We start from the raw sequence: 16,552 nt of genomic DNA on the forward strand, positions 1-16,552 counted from the left end.
ACTGGCTGAATCCCACCACTGATAGGATTGGTTCCAGGTTCAGTCATGTTTAGACTACAACAGTTGAAGTTAAAGGAATTACATGATTCACGACTAACATTCATTTCAGTGAGTCCGTTCGAGGGATGACAAAATATGGAATCTATCCATTGTTTGTATCAACCCCAATGTTCAATTATTTTAAAATATAGCAATAGCACTTAGACTTATATGCCACTTCACAGTGCTTTGCAGCCCACACTAAGTGGTATCCAAAGTCAGCCTCTTGCCCCCCAAAATCTGAGTCCTCATTTTACCCACCTCGGAAGGCCGGAAGGCTGAGTCAACCTTGAGCCTGGTGAGATTCGAACTGCCAAACTGCTGGTGATCAGCAGAAGTAGCCTTCAGTATTACACTCTAACCACCGTGTCACTGCAGCTCTTTTAGAATATATAATTCTAAATGCTTCTCTAAGTCAGTCTATGCCAGGGCTGGGTTCCTGCCAGTTCTAACTTCTTCTATAGAAGAGGTTCCAAAAATCTACAGTGCCGTTTAGAACCGGTTCCAGCTCCCTCTCCCTGCCCATCCACACATCATCAAGATGAAGAACGAGGAGGAATTCTGGGAGTTGAAGTCCACAAGTCTTAAAGCTATCAAGTTTGAACACCCCTGGGGTTTTTTTTCTAAAGGGTTAGGGGTGCAAGGGTCTTGTAACTTGACAGCTTTAAGACTTGCACACTTCAATGCCAGAGTTTCTGAGCCAACAAGAGCGTTGTTAAGTGAGTTAAGTGGGCAGGAAGCTGCAGGCAGCTATTCTGTCTTTTAAAACATGTTTCTTCCTTTTTTTCACATCCAGAGAAATATTCTGCCTTTTCAATATTTCCTAGGATATTTCATTTTTCTGGGAGAGGGCTGGGTGATAACTTCCTACAGGACCATTAGCTCTAAAATCACCACAAGATGATTGTTGGGTTAAACATTGGTTTTTAGCCCAACCTATGCCACAGGAGTATTGTGGGAGTAAAAATAAAGGATGGATACCACACATGCCATTTTGAGTTTCTGGAGCAGTGTTTCTCAACCTTGGCAACTTGAAGATGTCTGGACTTCAACTCCCAGAATTCCCCAGCCAGCGGTGGCTGGGGAATTCTGGGAGTTGAAGTCCAGACATCTTCAAGTTGCCAAGATTGAGAAACACTGTTCTGGAGGAAGTGGGATTTAAATTTAGCATTTAGCATTTTTAGCATTTTATTAAGATTTATAGGCCGCCCTTTTCCCTGAGGGGACTCAGGGCGGCTTACAATCACAGGGAAGGGGGTGCAGTATCAAAAGACAAAACAAAATGTGAACAAAAGAAAAATAATAAAACACAACTTTCATTCAACAGTCAACACTCGGGCGGGTAAATTGGGAACCTATCCCCAGGCCTGTTGGGAGAGCCAGGTCTTGAGGGCTGCGCGGAAGGTCTGGATGGTGGTGAGGGTACGGATCTCGACGGGGAGATCGTTCCACAGGGTCGGAGCTGCAATAGAAAAGGCTCTCCTCCGTGTAGTTGCCAGTCGACATTGACTGGCGGATGGGATTCGGAGGAGGCCCAGTCTGTGCGATCTAATCGGTCGAAGGGAGGTAATCGGCAGAAGGCGGTCTCTCAAGTACCCAGATCCACTACCATGGAGTGCTTTAAAGGTGGTCATCAGTACCCTGAAGCGCACCCGGAGACCGACAGGTAGCCAGTGCAGCTCGCGGAGGATGGGTGTAACGTGGGCGAACCGCGGTGCGCCCACTATCACTCGCGCGGCTGCATTCTGGACTAACTGCAGTCGCCGGATGCACTTCAAGGGCAACCCCATAAATCTTAGAATAAAATGGGCAACTTTACCCACTTTAGGTATATCTTCATCCCATTCTATTCAAAAAAAATAATCATTTCAATAACAATCAATTCTTGAAAGAATAATTCCAAAAATAACTTCACCCCCTCCTCCAGCTTTAGTTATTTGCTTTAGCAAATAACTTTGAAGTTATTTTTAATAAATATTATCCCGGGACAAGCAATGGCTTGAGTTTCTCCACCACTGTTGTACATTCTGTGAGAAATTGTGTCATCCTGTTAAGGATATATGTTAGGGAAGAGGGCTTCCTGTCTAGCATCGCTATCATCAGGTTTCAGTCCAAATAAAGCTGAAATCGTCGGGGTGGGGGGGGGAGGCAGGACTTTCCTAGTAAGACTCTCTGTACATTTGTTTTGATAGGACTTCAGCTGCCCATCAAAAGCCTGAGCAAGCCACCACTTCATCTGATGTAGACTAAACAGCAAGGGGACTGGTTATGGGAATTCACTTGCAAAGGGATTTCCTGTTCTGTTGAAAAGTCACCCCTAGTAAAAAAAAAATATAAGAGGCAGGGAGAACATTTACCTTGTGCTTCAAATGCGTAAATATCAAAATCCAGTTCTAATATCCAGAGGCAATCGTGAAATTTTTGCATCAAGCCACTCCAAACCCATTCCTATCTGTTTAAGTGTTGTGCCATGACCTAATTATTCATAGCTACCTTTTTCACCTGGAGGTTAAAATCTTCTAAGGCTATAATGCTTTCCTGCCTTCTACAGCTGACCAACAGATATGGTCTTCAGAATTATATAAAGCTAGCCCATAACCTGGCATTGCTTGGGTATTTATTTATAGTGGGGAAATGTCCAGACCAAACATAATTTCTAATGTTGGATTTTCCCCTTTACCAGAGAGAGCCCCTTTGGGGAGTACTGTGAAGCTGTTACCATGGCAACTCCACTGCGCTGTACAGTAGAAGCCACTATGGCAGTATGGCACAACAGGCTGTATCACTGAGGGGTGTTAGGGGTGTGTTACCCCCACAGTATTTTCTCCAGAGAGTAAGTTTGCATGTGTGTGTGTATTTGCATGTGTGTGTGTGTGTGTGTTTGGGTGGTGCTTAATAATTAAGGTCTTTCTTCTGTCACTCCTGAAAAATGACACTAACTGTGCACTCCCCTAAATATCTGCATCTTGACACACAGTGATGTACGTATGCACAAAACTTGATGGGAATTGTTGCGGCAAATGCTTACCTCAGTCTTCTCCTGCGGCTGTTAAACTCTTTTAGTGCTAAAATGCTGAGCTTTCCGTTACTGGTGCTCAGTTCTACTCTAGTCCTGATTTATCACATTCAGAAGCCATTCCATCAAAATGTATTGTCAGTTCTTATTGTCAGCTCTTCCCTTTATCCTGAATGGTTTCCTTTGGTGGAACGAAGATGTAAATTGGTAGCAGCTCAGTCTGCTGCCTGAAGTGGCAGATGAGACTCCGACAGCGAGGGGCCCTCTGAGTCGGCCCTGGAGGATGTGGAGGACCCTGGACAGGGTTCCAACTCCAAGTAGGGCTCAGAGAGGCTGGTTGGCCACCAGGTGGCACCTGAGCCTTGGACCAGTGGGGAGGTGACAAGGGAGAGTGATTCTGACACTAGCAGTGAGTTGTTCCTGGATGCCTGCAATCGAAGAGCTAATAGGCCTCAGGAACAGTTGCTCAAGTACCAGAGGTAATTGTACACTCCCGGTCTATCCTCTGTGTTGTTAGAGGGAGGATTCAATAGCATACATTACAGAGTTCACCGACAAATGCGCGCTAGATATCAAAATTGCGCCCACAAAAGCGTGCCGACAAATGCGCGCCCACAAAAGCACGGCATCAACAAACAACATAGTGGGACGCGAAAACAACGTTATAACCCTAACCCTAACCCTAACCCTAACCCTAACCCTAACCCTTACCCTTACCCTTACCTAACCCTAACCCTAACCCTAACCCTAACCCTTACCCTTACCCTTACCCTTACCCTTACCCTAACCCTAACCCTAACCCTAACCCTAACCCTAACCCTTACCCTTACCCTTACCCTAACCCTAACCCTAATTGTGCTTTTGTCGGCACTCTTTTGTGCGCGCGCTTTTGACATCGCGCTTTTGTCGCCGTGGTTTTGTTGGCGCGCATTTGTCTAGCGCGCAATTGTTGGGTCACGCCATTACAGTTCCTGTATTTGGTCAGAGTCCTTTGCTGGAATACCGATACATTTACTATACTGTCCCTTTACTACTCATGGTATTTAGAGCATTTACCTCCATTTCTAATATGGACCATTAATTGGGTAGAAATGGAAGTTTTCTTTTCCCTTTCTCGAAATCTGCAGAAACATAGAGTAGCCACCCTGTGGACAATCACTAGTGACGTGAGGAATGTTGAATCCTGTCCTTATTCTTGCAGGCGGAGATGATTATTTTTAATGGTTTTGAACCACATGGTAAATTTAAAAAAAAGAGAGAGAACCAGCCCAACCCTTTCATTAGAGTGGGAATAATTTATATGAAACTTACAGTGCTGCAGAAAAATATGTTGGAATGGCACAATCAGATTGCTTAGTTTAGATTCTGCGCTAAAGGAACAGCCTCTAAACTTTTTAGACCTGAAGTCTAGTTAAAGCAAATTGCCTTTTCCCTTCTAGTCACGTAACACACGATTTCGTTTCCAGAAAAAGAAGCTGAAAGCGAAATGACTCTGCAGCCTGATAAAAACCTATGACCGAATGTTTTGTAACATTGTTTTGATATTTAATTTACAGTTTCCAAGGGCTTATCTTTTCAGGTTGGATTTACATACTAGCCCTAAGTAGAACACACCCCATCTTATAAATTCCTTATCTTTGTCAAATACGAGCGAGGAGATAGGGACCCCGTCCACTTGCTCACACCTTGCTAATGGCAAAAAGTGAGATATATATTCAGAATACAGTATTATCGCCACTAGTTTCCACACAGGTGTTTAGAATGATAAACTACCATACGATATAAACAGTTATTTCAGATAAAGCTTTTTTCTTTTTTTAACCCTGAGGATTGAAAAGAAAGAAAGGAAGGAAGGAATACGTTCTACAGGGATCGGTAACAGCAAGAAAGTACAATTTGATGACAAGATAGATAAATGGCTTAAATTACTAAAGTCCCCTTGGGAATATTCCATGCGTTGGTTTTCACAAATCCAGGTGTTTTTCTGCTATTGTGAGTAATATGCTCATTTTTTTAAAAAAAGAAGATTTATCAATGAAATCTCACTTTGCCCTCAATAGGAGTACCTTCCTAATGTTTCTTTCGCAAGTGTGGGTCAGGTTTTGGGTCAACTAAGTCCTTGATAATTGGTTGTAACGGGAGTGGATTGACTCCTGTTTGTCTCCAAACTGTAACATGAAGAGTGTTATCACTAAGACAAGAGTAGAACTTGGAATGTCCTGGTTTCTAGTTTGGTCCCTGGCTTTGTATTTGTTTATACACGTACGTACGTACGTACGTACATACATACGTGTGTGTCTGTGTGTGTGTCTATGTCTGTATGTGTGTGTCGGTGTGTGTCTGTGTGTTGCATTTGTGCTGATAAATAAATAAAGGGAGACTAGTATAGATCTATTTCAAGCTATTTAGCTCTCATCAGCTAGCCATACCCTTACTGGGATTTGAATATCTGGCTCAAATTCCAGTAAGGGTATGGCTAGCTGATGAGAGCTAAATAGCTTGAAATAGATCTATACTAGTCTCCCTTTATTTATTTATCAGCACAAATGCAACACAAATGTAACAAAAGCAACAGTAAAAATATTGGGTTTCTGCCTGGATGGTCTCTTGTGACGAGCCGATAAACAGAGATAGGAAGTAGTAGGCTTCCTCCCATGTTTGGGCATACCAGGGGTTGTGACACTAAATACATACATACATACATACATACATACATACATACATACATACATACATACATACGTGTTATATTTGTATATTTATATATATATATATATATATATATATATATATATATATATATATATATATATATGTGTGTGTGTGTGTGTGTGTGTGTGTGTGTGTGTGTGTGTGTGTGTGTGTGTGTGTGTGTGTTATATTTGTGCTGATAAATAAATAAAGGGAGACTAGTATAGATCTATTTCAAGCTATTTAGCTCTCATCAGATAGCCATACCCTTAATTATGGAAAATCAGGTGCAGCATGCATATAAAAACACATGCTAGTAGGAAATGTAGCATAGGAAAAGAAATGCAGTTTTTCTTACATCTTTTTTTTTTAATTCACAGAAATTTTACCCAATGGAACAATAAATAAATATATATGTCATTGACATACACCAGATTTGGTCTCCGTGTGGTCTCCAGTGGGTTGGAACAAGATATTCAGCAGTGAAAAGCAAAGCAAAAATAATTTTCTTTTTTCCCTCGTGAGGTGCAATGGAGTTCCTTTTCTGCAGAAAAAAAACATTTCTTTAATTGAATGGTTGTTTGATGAGCCTAATGGTAACAATAAAACAATAAAACATTGAAAGTCACAAACTTAGCCGAGATGGCTAAAATATCGGCATATCTTAAAGATCACTCAAATGAGAGATATAAACGAGACTGGAAAAAATGGATTGACTATATACAAAATAAATATGGGACCAAGAAATTCCAGTTAGCCTATGCTTCAGATCAGAAATGACTTAAATTGTTTAAAGTTAGCTTAGCAAGAAGAAGCTAAGGTCAATGTAGAATGTCATTAATTTCTTTATTTCTTTTTTTCTCAATAGATTTTAGACTGTGTTTGTTAAAAATCCATACCGTGTACGGGTTCTGGGAAGTCGGCGGGGGGAGGAGGAGGGGGGTTGGGGGGGAGGGTGGATGGAGGGAACATTAGGCTAGAAACTAGAACTATTTTGACACACAAAACAATAAAACCAATAAGAGTATTTTCGGTCCTAGAATTTCACTAGACTATGACTGGAACACTAAAATATTTATTTTTATATTTTTCTATATTATTTTTATTTCTTTCTTTGTTTTTATATTTTAGTAGGAAAGAGCAATTCTGATTAATACATGATTGTGTGTTCCTGGATATATTACTTTTTTAAAAATAAACAATATGAAGGAAGGAAGAACAAGATCAGAAGAAGTGGATTCCAGAGAAGCGATACAAATGCTGTTCTGCCCCCCTCCTCCCTCCAGTAACGAAAGCCGAGACACGCTTAATGAGAATGCCCTTTAATAGCAAGACCAGACTCTCGGTGGCTGAAAGCCAAGGAAACAAACAGATGAGGACCTTGGCAGCAAGTCCGACAAACCTTGGCAGCAATTCAGACAAACTCTGGCAGCAATCCAGCTTGCCAAGTTAGTTTCTCTTTAGTCAAAGCGTTGACTTCTGCAAAAAGGGTGTGGCACAAGCAGTTTTTTTATAGTCTGGAGAGGAGCCTAATGACCACCAGCTGAGCGTAATTACCTCCTGTAATTACGTAATTGTTGTTGACGCCGAGTAGCTCTTTGACGGCGTGCATCCCGGAACAACTCACTGTTGGTTTCTGGATCACTCTCCCTTGTTTCCTCCCCACTGGTCCAAGGCTCAGGCGCCTCCTGGTGGCCAACCAGCCTCTCTGCGCCCTACTCGGAGTTGGAACCCTGACCCCTGACCAGGGTCCTCCACATCCTCCAGAGCCGACTCATAGGGCCCCTCGCAGTCGGAGTCTGGTGGCAGCTCCAACGGCTCCTGCTGGGCCACAACAAAATGCTATTCCCGATGTCAAAAGATCTGAAAATGTGTATTTCTGAATCAGCAGCCTTACCGTAGTAATGTCTTTGGAGGCAAAAGAGGGGGTTTTGTATTTTATTTATTTATTATTTATAAAGAAGTGTATATAGCCACCCAAATCACACACAGTGATCTTATGCCAAGACAATCATGACATAATGGATTTGAACATCTCCGCACAGATCCTGCTGGGGTAGAATTACCAAAATGTAACCCAAGGATAAAGGAGGGATACCATCTCCAGAAAATGTAAATTGGGGTCCAATTTTTTGGGGACCACCCATTTCTTCTCTTATTTTCCTCCATGGAGCAGAAATGGAGCTGTTTCTGTGAGAAGCAAGCCCGGGAATAGAAGAGGGCCCGCCATATTTAAACAGCTTAGCTGTTGTGATGAGGACACAAGATTGGACTTGATGTACTTGTCACCGCTTTCATTTTTTTCATATATCTACAGTTTTAATTTTGTTGCTCCTGTGAAATTCTCCTTTATTTCAGGCGAATAGGTAAGTCTGATTGTGTCCAGAGAAAGGAAAGATGGATTTGATCATTATACAGACTGTTCTAGTACTAGGTAACTTCATCCATCCATCCATCCATCTCAGCAGTTGAAGTGTTAAACAGCGGAAATTAAAATCCACAGAACTTCAAACTATAGTTTTAAGGTACAGAGACACTCTTAGCAAGGGAAAGGAAGCACATAAGTACCTGTTTAAATACAGATACACTTCCTCAAGCTATGATCTGCCTTTGTGTAAATCCATCATACAAGAGCCATTTAAGTTTAGAGTGAGAATATATACAATAGTCCCATATATGTTTATTTCATCAACTGATGAAAGACTTTTTGGGAGGGAAAAAAAAGTATTTTAAGATACGTTTTAAGACTTTATTTGCTTAATGGGCTTGACATATTCATCTCTCTCTATGTTGGTACAGACATAAGCATGAACTTTGAATTTGGAGAAATATTTAAGTTGGTAAATAAAGAATGAAACTCCAAGGCAGAGCCTCTCGAAGGAGATGCTTTCAGATAACTTATGCCCCTTACGCTTTGAATGTAGAATTAGTCTAATTTCTAATTTCCTGAAAAAGTTGAGGTATTTTGTATAAAAAAATATTTCTTCAAATCAACCCGTTTTAGCGTACGATTGCAGTGTCACGATGGGTTTGTTTATTTATTTATCTATCTATCTATCTATCTATCTATCTATCTATCTATCTATCTATCTATCTATCTATCTATCATCTATCTATTTATTTATTTATTTATTTATTTATTTGTCTTGTATGCCGCCCACTCCCGGAGGACTCCGGGCAGCTCACAAAAGACAAGGGAAAAGGGGGGAAACGAGACAAAGACAACATATTAAAAAGTTCTTATTTATGATGGTTGCAGTGTTCTGAACTCACGTCATCACCTTTTGCAACCCTCTGACAAGCAATGGGGAATCCAGATTCACTTAGCAACCATGGGAGTAACTTAACAACTGCAGTGATTTACTTAACAACTGAGGGAAGAAAGGTCTTAAAATGGGGCAAAATTCACTTAGCAAACGTCTCCCTTAGCAACAGAAATTTTGGGCTAAATTGTGATTTTTAAATCGAGGACTACCTGTATATTGATGGCCTTTAAAAAAAAATCATACAGATTTACTGGGTTTTCTGGGAGGAGGGAAATGCTATAGCCAACAGATGGGATTAACTCTTTTTTTAAAATCATTATTGATAGTTTTCATTATTTTTATTTTAAATGAACTTTTATCTGTTCTTTGTGAGTGGACCTTTTCAACATTCCAGCGCTTGAACTGATTTTTGGAGTCCAGTTTTTCACTGGCCATCAAAGTGTTGTTGAATGCCACCATCTGTTGGGAAGAACGAAGGGAATATCGCCGGAGACTGATTCTCATGAGAAAGGACTTAATGACAACAGGAAATGGCCCACTAGGAAGCCATTCTTGGGTCATACCACGTGGAAGAGAAAGAGAGAGAAACCAAACAAAACACAATTCTTCCTGCAAGAACTTCACTTTCTACTCTTTGATATTTTTTTCCTTACTTTCCTTTCCCTTGTTGGGTGGGAAGCAAGAGTTTGTGAAATGTCTCCATGGTAACTTCACATCCAGAAGGGTCAACGTGCTTCTGTAACATTTACAATGTTCAGAAATTGAAGCAGCCTTCTCCCATTTCCTTCTCCTCCTACAAAAGGATGGAAAATCATACATAGCCATAAGGACAATATATCCCGATACTTCTATCTCGACCAGTACACTTGCATTAATACTTTGCTTTAAACTTTCAAAATAAGCTCTTCTATTGTTATCTTTTCAGGTGGCCTCTTTTCTAATGTTCAGTCTAAATGCTCGCTTTTGTGATTGAAGCTGTATGTAGAAGGCATAATCTGAAGCAATAGTCAATTGTTTTTTTTCTCAATAATAAGTGTAGGGGGAGTGTTGTGGCCCAGCAGGAGCCGTTGGAGCTGCCACCAGACTCCAACAGCGAGGGGCCGTCGAAGAGCTACTCGGTGCCAAGAACAACTCTGTAATTACAGGAGGTAATTACGCTCAGCTGATGGTCATTAGGCTCCTCTCCAGAGTATAAAACAGACTGCTTGTGCCACGCCCTTCTTGCAGAAGTCAACGCTTTGACTAAAGAGAAACTAACTTGGCAGGCTGGATTGCTGCCAAGGTTTGTCTGAATTGCTGCCAAGGTTTGTCGGCCTTGCTGCCAAGGTCCTTATCTGTTTGTTTATTTGGCTTTCAGCCACCAAGAGTCTGGTCTTGTTATTAAAGGACATTCTCATTAAGCGTGTCTCGGCTTTCATTACTGGATGTAGGTTGGGGTCAGAACAGGGGAGCATCTCCTCCCTATGGCTTGACTATAAGCTGGGTAGCTTTCTTTAGAGCTTAAGAAGATGAGCCATTGTGTCCCTTTTTTCTTTTTTTATTCATCTCTCTCTCTCTCTTTTTCTTTCTTTTTTCTTTCTTTCTTTATTTATTTCTTCCTTTCTTTCTCTTGTGTGTGTGTGTGTGTGGCAGTGGTGGGTTTCAAAAATTTTTGGCACCTCTTCTGTAGGTGTGGCCTGCTTTCTGGGTCCACTGGTGGAACCGCTTCTAACCGGTTCGGTAGATTTGACGAACCGGTTCTACCGAATAGGTGCGAACTGGTAGGAACCCACCTCTGATTTCAGTGCACAAATACACAAACAGAAAAACAGGGTTCCTGGACAGACTCTCAACTTCCCCACAATTTCAAAACAAGCCAAGATGCATCTAACCTACCAATATTTCCCCTCAAAAATAACTTGTTTTGTGGAGTTTGGTGGGGCAAATGGGTACAAGGTTGTTGCAGGAAATGACAGGCGTTAGACTTCTCAGGATACAGGAAAAGTTTATTTGGCAGCCAGGTTCAGAAAGCTAGCGAAATGGCTAACATTGCAAGTTCTGATCAACCTTCATTATCGAAGCACCCGTTCTTATACATTCTCAAAGGCAGCGTAACACGGAAACACTTAACTCATTTCTTAGTGGTTCCCTTGAGGAGAAAGCCTTATAAGGAGATGGGGTCTTACTTCTCCTTTTGTTATGGAGTACGTGTCATTATCGAACTTTAATTGAACCTTGGACTTTTGACATAGGCTTTTGACATAGGGACGTTGGCTAGAACATCTTGTGGTTAGGAACTTGCTTCCTGTTCTTTTGCAAGCTCCAACTCTGCCTATGTGGCTTTTTAATATAGAAGTAAAGGGGCCCCGAGAGGCTCTCCAGCCTGACCCAGTAGGTTTCACACTTAATAGCAATAGCAATAGTTAGACTTATATACCGCTTCATAGGGCTTTCAGCCCTCTCTAAGCGGTTTACAGAGTCAGCATATTGCCCCCAACAACAATCCGGGTCCTCATTTTACCCACCTCGGAAGGATGGAAGGCTGAGTCAACCCTGAGCCGGTGAGATTTGAACAGCCGAACTGCAGAACTGCAGTCAGCTGAAGTAGCCTGCAGTGCTGCACTCTAACCACTGCGCCACCTCGGCTCTAATGTCCAAATTTCACTTTACGTCCTACTTTATGGTAGCATCTTAAATATTTTTTTTATCTCCTTACATCTCTTTGCATTCTGGTTTCCCTTATAGCCTCAACTGCAGACCCATTTTAATATAGGATTAATGATAATGCAAGACTGTGGTGAATCAAAGACTTGTTCCAGTCACTTATCCACAGTAAAGTTTGTACACTTAGATCAACAGTTTCAGCCAATAAAATAAAATAAAATACTGTTTGCTACTGTTAATAGCCAAGCCTATAACTCTAATCAAGGATTTGTGCTGTGGGAATATTAGTAACGTTTGTATTGTATCTTTTATCCATCTCATGATATCAGTCATATAGCAGGAATTTGACAGGAAAAGGCCTTATTTAGCAGCAAGAGAGGATTTCCCATGCTTTCAATAATGCCTCACCAAGAAAGAGATCTTAAACAGAGGTCAAATGTTGAAGTTAAAAGGGATTGTGATGGGTCAGTGTTTCCTCTTCTGTTGTTAAAAATGTGCACGTGCTTATTGCATTATTATTACTAAAACTCGTCAATTTATTTAAAAGTTATGTTTAATTAAAATTCAATGTAAATTAAAAAGTGTTAGGATTAGATAATGACATGTGGTTTTATTGTACATAAAAGAAACTAATGTATACTGTAAACAAAGTGCAACGTGAGTTCCTATTACACTATCAATGAACAGTATATTAGTATATTTTGGAATAAAATAGTCTTTTCTTTAGCGTTCTATCACTTTAGCTAATAAACTCCTCCTCCTCTACTTCTCTTCCCTCGCTTCTGATATTCTTCACAGCAATTTTAAATAAACTTGTTGTACGTTTACAAAAAAAAAAACGTACAACATATAATGTACAACTTAGATAGTAGTTAGACTTATATACCGCTTCATAGAGCTTTCAGCCCTCTCTAAGCGGTTTACAGAGTCAGCATATCGCCCCCAACAACAATCCGGGTCCTCATTTTACCCATCTCGGAAGGATGGAAGGCTGAGTCAACCTTGAGCCGGTGAGATTTGAACAGCCGAACAGTACATTCAAGAACATTATGTAAAATGGTTTTGTATTAAAATCCACACCCAGGTTTCATAAAACATGACCAATTCCTAATGACCTATGCAAAAAAAGAAGAAGTAGAAAATCAGAAAGGAACTGGAGGAATTATTTTTAAAAAATGTCTTGGGCCCTATGGCTTACATTTGACACTACAATAATTAAGAAGAATGGTATTATCGGAATCTGAGTCAGTTTTAAAGTTAACATTAACCCACTATTACATACTGACCAATTTGCTTTGCTAGGAACCATAGAAAAGGTGAGATTGTGGCCTTAAAACATGACTCAGCAAATGCGAGTTCCTGAAACTGAACACATGAGTATGAGATATTGTGATATATCATTGTTACACCAGGTATTGCGCAAGCTCAGAGAACGTTCAAGTAGTCACGAATGTTTTAAGGCCACAATACAAAGCTTTGGTGCTTTTTAGGATTCCCGGATTTAGGATTCTTGAGTAAGTAAAAACAGTAAAAGATTATTTCCTAATTTAGCCAATGTCCCATTCTTGAACATTTTATTATAAGCCAGAAGGATATGACAGTAGGTAAAACAGTGGACAATGCAACTTTCATGTGACTGCAAGAAACAGTCACAATAGATGTGAAATTCACAAATAATTACCTGCATTTTACTAATAAAATTGAACTTGTGATACGCTACAAGATGGAATTACCATGATTATGTCAAGTATCACCAAAGTTGTCTATATAGCATTTTCTTATCTCGTGCCCTGATATCTTTGGTTTAACGAAGAATGAAGAAGAATGTTTTACACAATGCTTAAAGTCAGGGGAACGAAGCAATATATGTGTATGTATGTATGTATGTATGTATGTATGTATGTATATGTGTGTGTGTGTGTGTGTGTGTGTGTGTGTGTGTGTATTAAAGTCACAACCCCTGGTATGCCCAAATATGGGAGGAAGGTCACAATTCCATTCTCTGTCCTTCGGCTCGTCACAAGAGACCATCCAGACAGAAACCCAATATTTTTACTGTTGCCTTTGTTACATTTGTGTTGTATTTGTGCTGATAAATAAATAAAGGGAGACTAGTATAGATCTATTTCAAGCTATTTAGCTCTCATCAGCTAGCCATACCCTTACTGGGATTAGAACCTGTGCTGTATTGCATCTTAGGCAGATGTGTTAACCACTAAGCCACAAGATCCTTCTCCATTATCAGCTGAGCCAGGGAGATAGGTATGTATTTAGTGTTACAACCCCTGCTATGCCCAAATATGGGAGGAAGCCCACTGCTTCCACTCTCTGTCCATCGCAAGAGACCATCCAGACAGAAACCCAATATTTTTACTGTTGCCCTTGTTACATTTGTGTTGTATTTGTGCTGATAAATAAATAAAGGGAGACTAGTATAGATCTATTTCAAGCTATTTAGCTCTCATCAGCTAGCCATACCCTTACAGGTTCTAATTCCAGCATTCGCTGGCTGGGGAATTCTGGGAGTTGAAGTCCGGACATCTTCAAGTTGCCAAGGTTGAGAAACACTGTGGTAGATCATGCAGTCTTGAATGTGAATAGCATACAAATTCAAAATTTCTGAAATGAGTAAATAAATTCCAGCTAGAGACTGGACAGAGCCATCTATTAAATAAAATAGTATCTAAAAATCCCATATTGGGGTTCGTTGTATTAAGTCGGTGATGTTACAACTATATCATTGGCTCAGAATCAAGAGGTTCATTCATAACATAAGCATTTATTTCTCTCGCTTTCAAAAGGGCTGATAATTATTTGCTGGTGTCTGGAAACTGAACTTATGCATTTCCCATTTGTGATATAGCTTTGAAAAGCCGTGTGTTGGTGCTGCAGTATAAGGAAGGTGGTAACTGTTTGATCCCAGAAAGGCTGAAGGAAGAGGAGGAAGCTGAAACTTTCAACCACTGGGAACTGGGAGTTCTGCTTTTGAGAATAGCTTTAATCCCAGGACAAAGGAAGGGAAGTCCCATGCTGGTTTTAGGAATAGAGAAAGCAGGAAATATTGCACTAAATACTCCAGCGAAAATAACTGAACAGAAAATGATACCCCTCTGCTTGCTGTACTCAAATGCAATTTCAAGCAGTGGCAACTTTAAGATGCTGGATTGGGTAGGTGGCTGGGGAGGAGTGGAGACTTCAGTTCCAAGGCTAAGGAATTCTGGGAGTTGAAGTCTCTCTGTCTTTTTTTAAAAAAAACTCCCTCTCCCCCGCCCCCTCCCTCTCCCCCTCCCTCTCCCTGCTCTCCTTCTTCCTCCCTCTTCCTCTCCCTATCTACTGTATCTATCTATCTATCTATCTATCTATCTATCTATCTATCTATCTATCTATCTATCTATCTATCTATCTATCTACCTACCTACCTACCTACCTACCTACCTACCTACCTATCATCTATCTATCTATCTATCTATCTATCTATCTATCTATCTATCTATCTATCTATCTATCTATCTATCTATCATCATCATCTATCATGTATCTATCTATCTATCTATCTATCTATCTATCTATCTATCTATCTATCTATCTATCTATCTATCTATCTACCTACCTACCTACCTACCTACCTACCTACCTACCTACCTATCATCTATCTATCTATCTATCTATCTATCTATCTATCTATCTATCTATCTATCTATCTATCTATCATCATCATCTATCATGTATCTATCTATCTATCTATCTATCTATCTATCTATCTATCTATCTATCTATCTATCTATCTATCTATCTACCTACCTACCTACCTACCTACCTACCTACCTACCAACCTATCATCTACCTACCTACCTACCTACCTACCTACCTACCTACCTACCTACCTACCTACCTATCTATCTATCTATCTATCTATCTATCTATCTATCTATCTATCATCTATCTATCTATCTATCATCTCCCTACTACCTATCATCTACCTACCTACCTACCTACCTACCTACCTACCTACCTACCTACCTACTGTATCTATCTATCTATCTATCTATCTATCTATCTATCTATCTATCTATCTATCTATCTATCTATCTATCTATCTATCTATCTATCATCTATCTATCTATCTATCATCTCCCTACTACCTATCATCTACCTACCTACCTACCTACCTACCTACCTACCTACCTACCTACCTACCTACCTACCTATCATCTATCTATCTATCTATCTATCTATCTATCTATCTATCTATCTATCATCATCATCATCATCATCATCATCTATCATGTATCTATCTACTCTATCTATCTATCTATCTATCTATCTATCTATCTATCTATCTACCTACCTACCTACCTACCTACCTACCAACCTATCATCTACCTACCTACCTACCTACCTACCTACCTACCTACCTATCTATCTATCTATCTATCTATCTATCTATCTATCTATCTATCATCTATCTATCTATCATCTCCCTACTACCTATCATCTACCTACCTACCTACCTACCTACCAACCTACCTACCTATCTATCTATCTATCTATCTATCTATCTATCTATCTATCTATCTATCATCTATCTATCTATCATCTCCCTACTACCTATCATCTACCTACCTACCTACCTACCTATCTATCATCTACCTACCTACCTACCTACCTACCTACCTACCAACCTACCTACCTATCTATCTATCTATCTATCTATCTATCTATCTATCTATCTATCTATCTATCTATCTATCTATCATCTATCTATCTATCATCTCCCTACTACCTATCATCTACCTACCTACCTACCTACCTACCTACCTACCTACCTATCTATCTATCTATCTATCTATCTATCTATCTATCTATCTATCATCTATCTATCTATCATCTCCCTACT

At 40.1% G+C, this 16,552-nt stretch overlaps 1 long non-coding RNA gene across 1 annotated transcript in view; it reads right to left on the reverse strand.

The window, feature by feature from the left end:
- The window catches only part of LOC148049288 (uncharacterized), a 32,875-nt gene extending 18,603 nt beyond the window's left edge, over positions 1–14,272 (reverse strand). Inside the window, exon 1 of the long non-coding RNA XR_015695403.1 lies at positions 14,140–14,272. This is a non-coding gene — a long non-coding RNA (uncharacterized LOC148049288). The remainder of the gene's footprint in view (positions 1–14,139) is intronic.
- Between the last annotated feature and the right edge of the window lie 2,280 nt (positions 14,273–16,552).

This window comes from Thamnophis sirtalis, unplaced genomic scaffold, assembly GCF_051295495.1.
Source record: "Thamnophis sirtalis isolate CommonGarterSnake01/CBP01778 unplaced genomic scaffold, rThaSir2_p1.2 scaffold_2, whole genome shotgun sequence".
In the NCBI taxonomy this organism is placed as follows: Eukaryota; Metazoa; Chordata; class Lepidosauria; order Squamata; family Natricidae; genus Thamnophis; species Thamnophis sirtalis.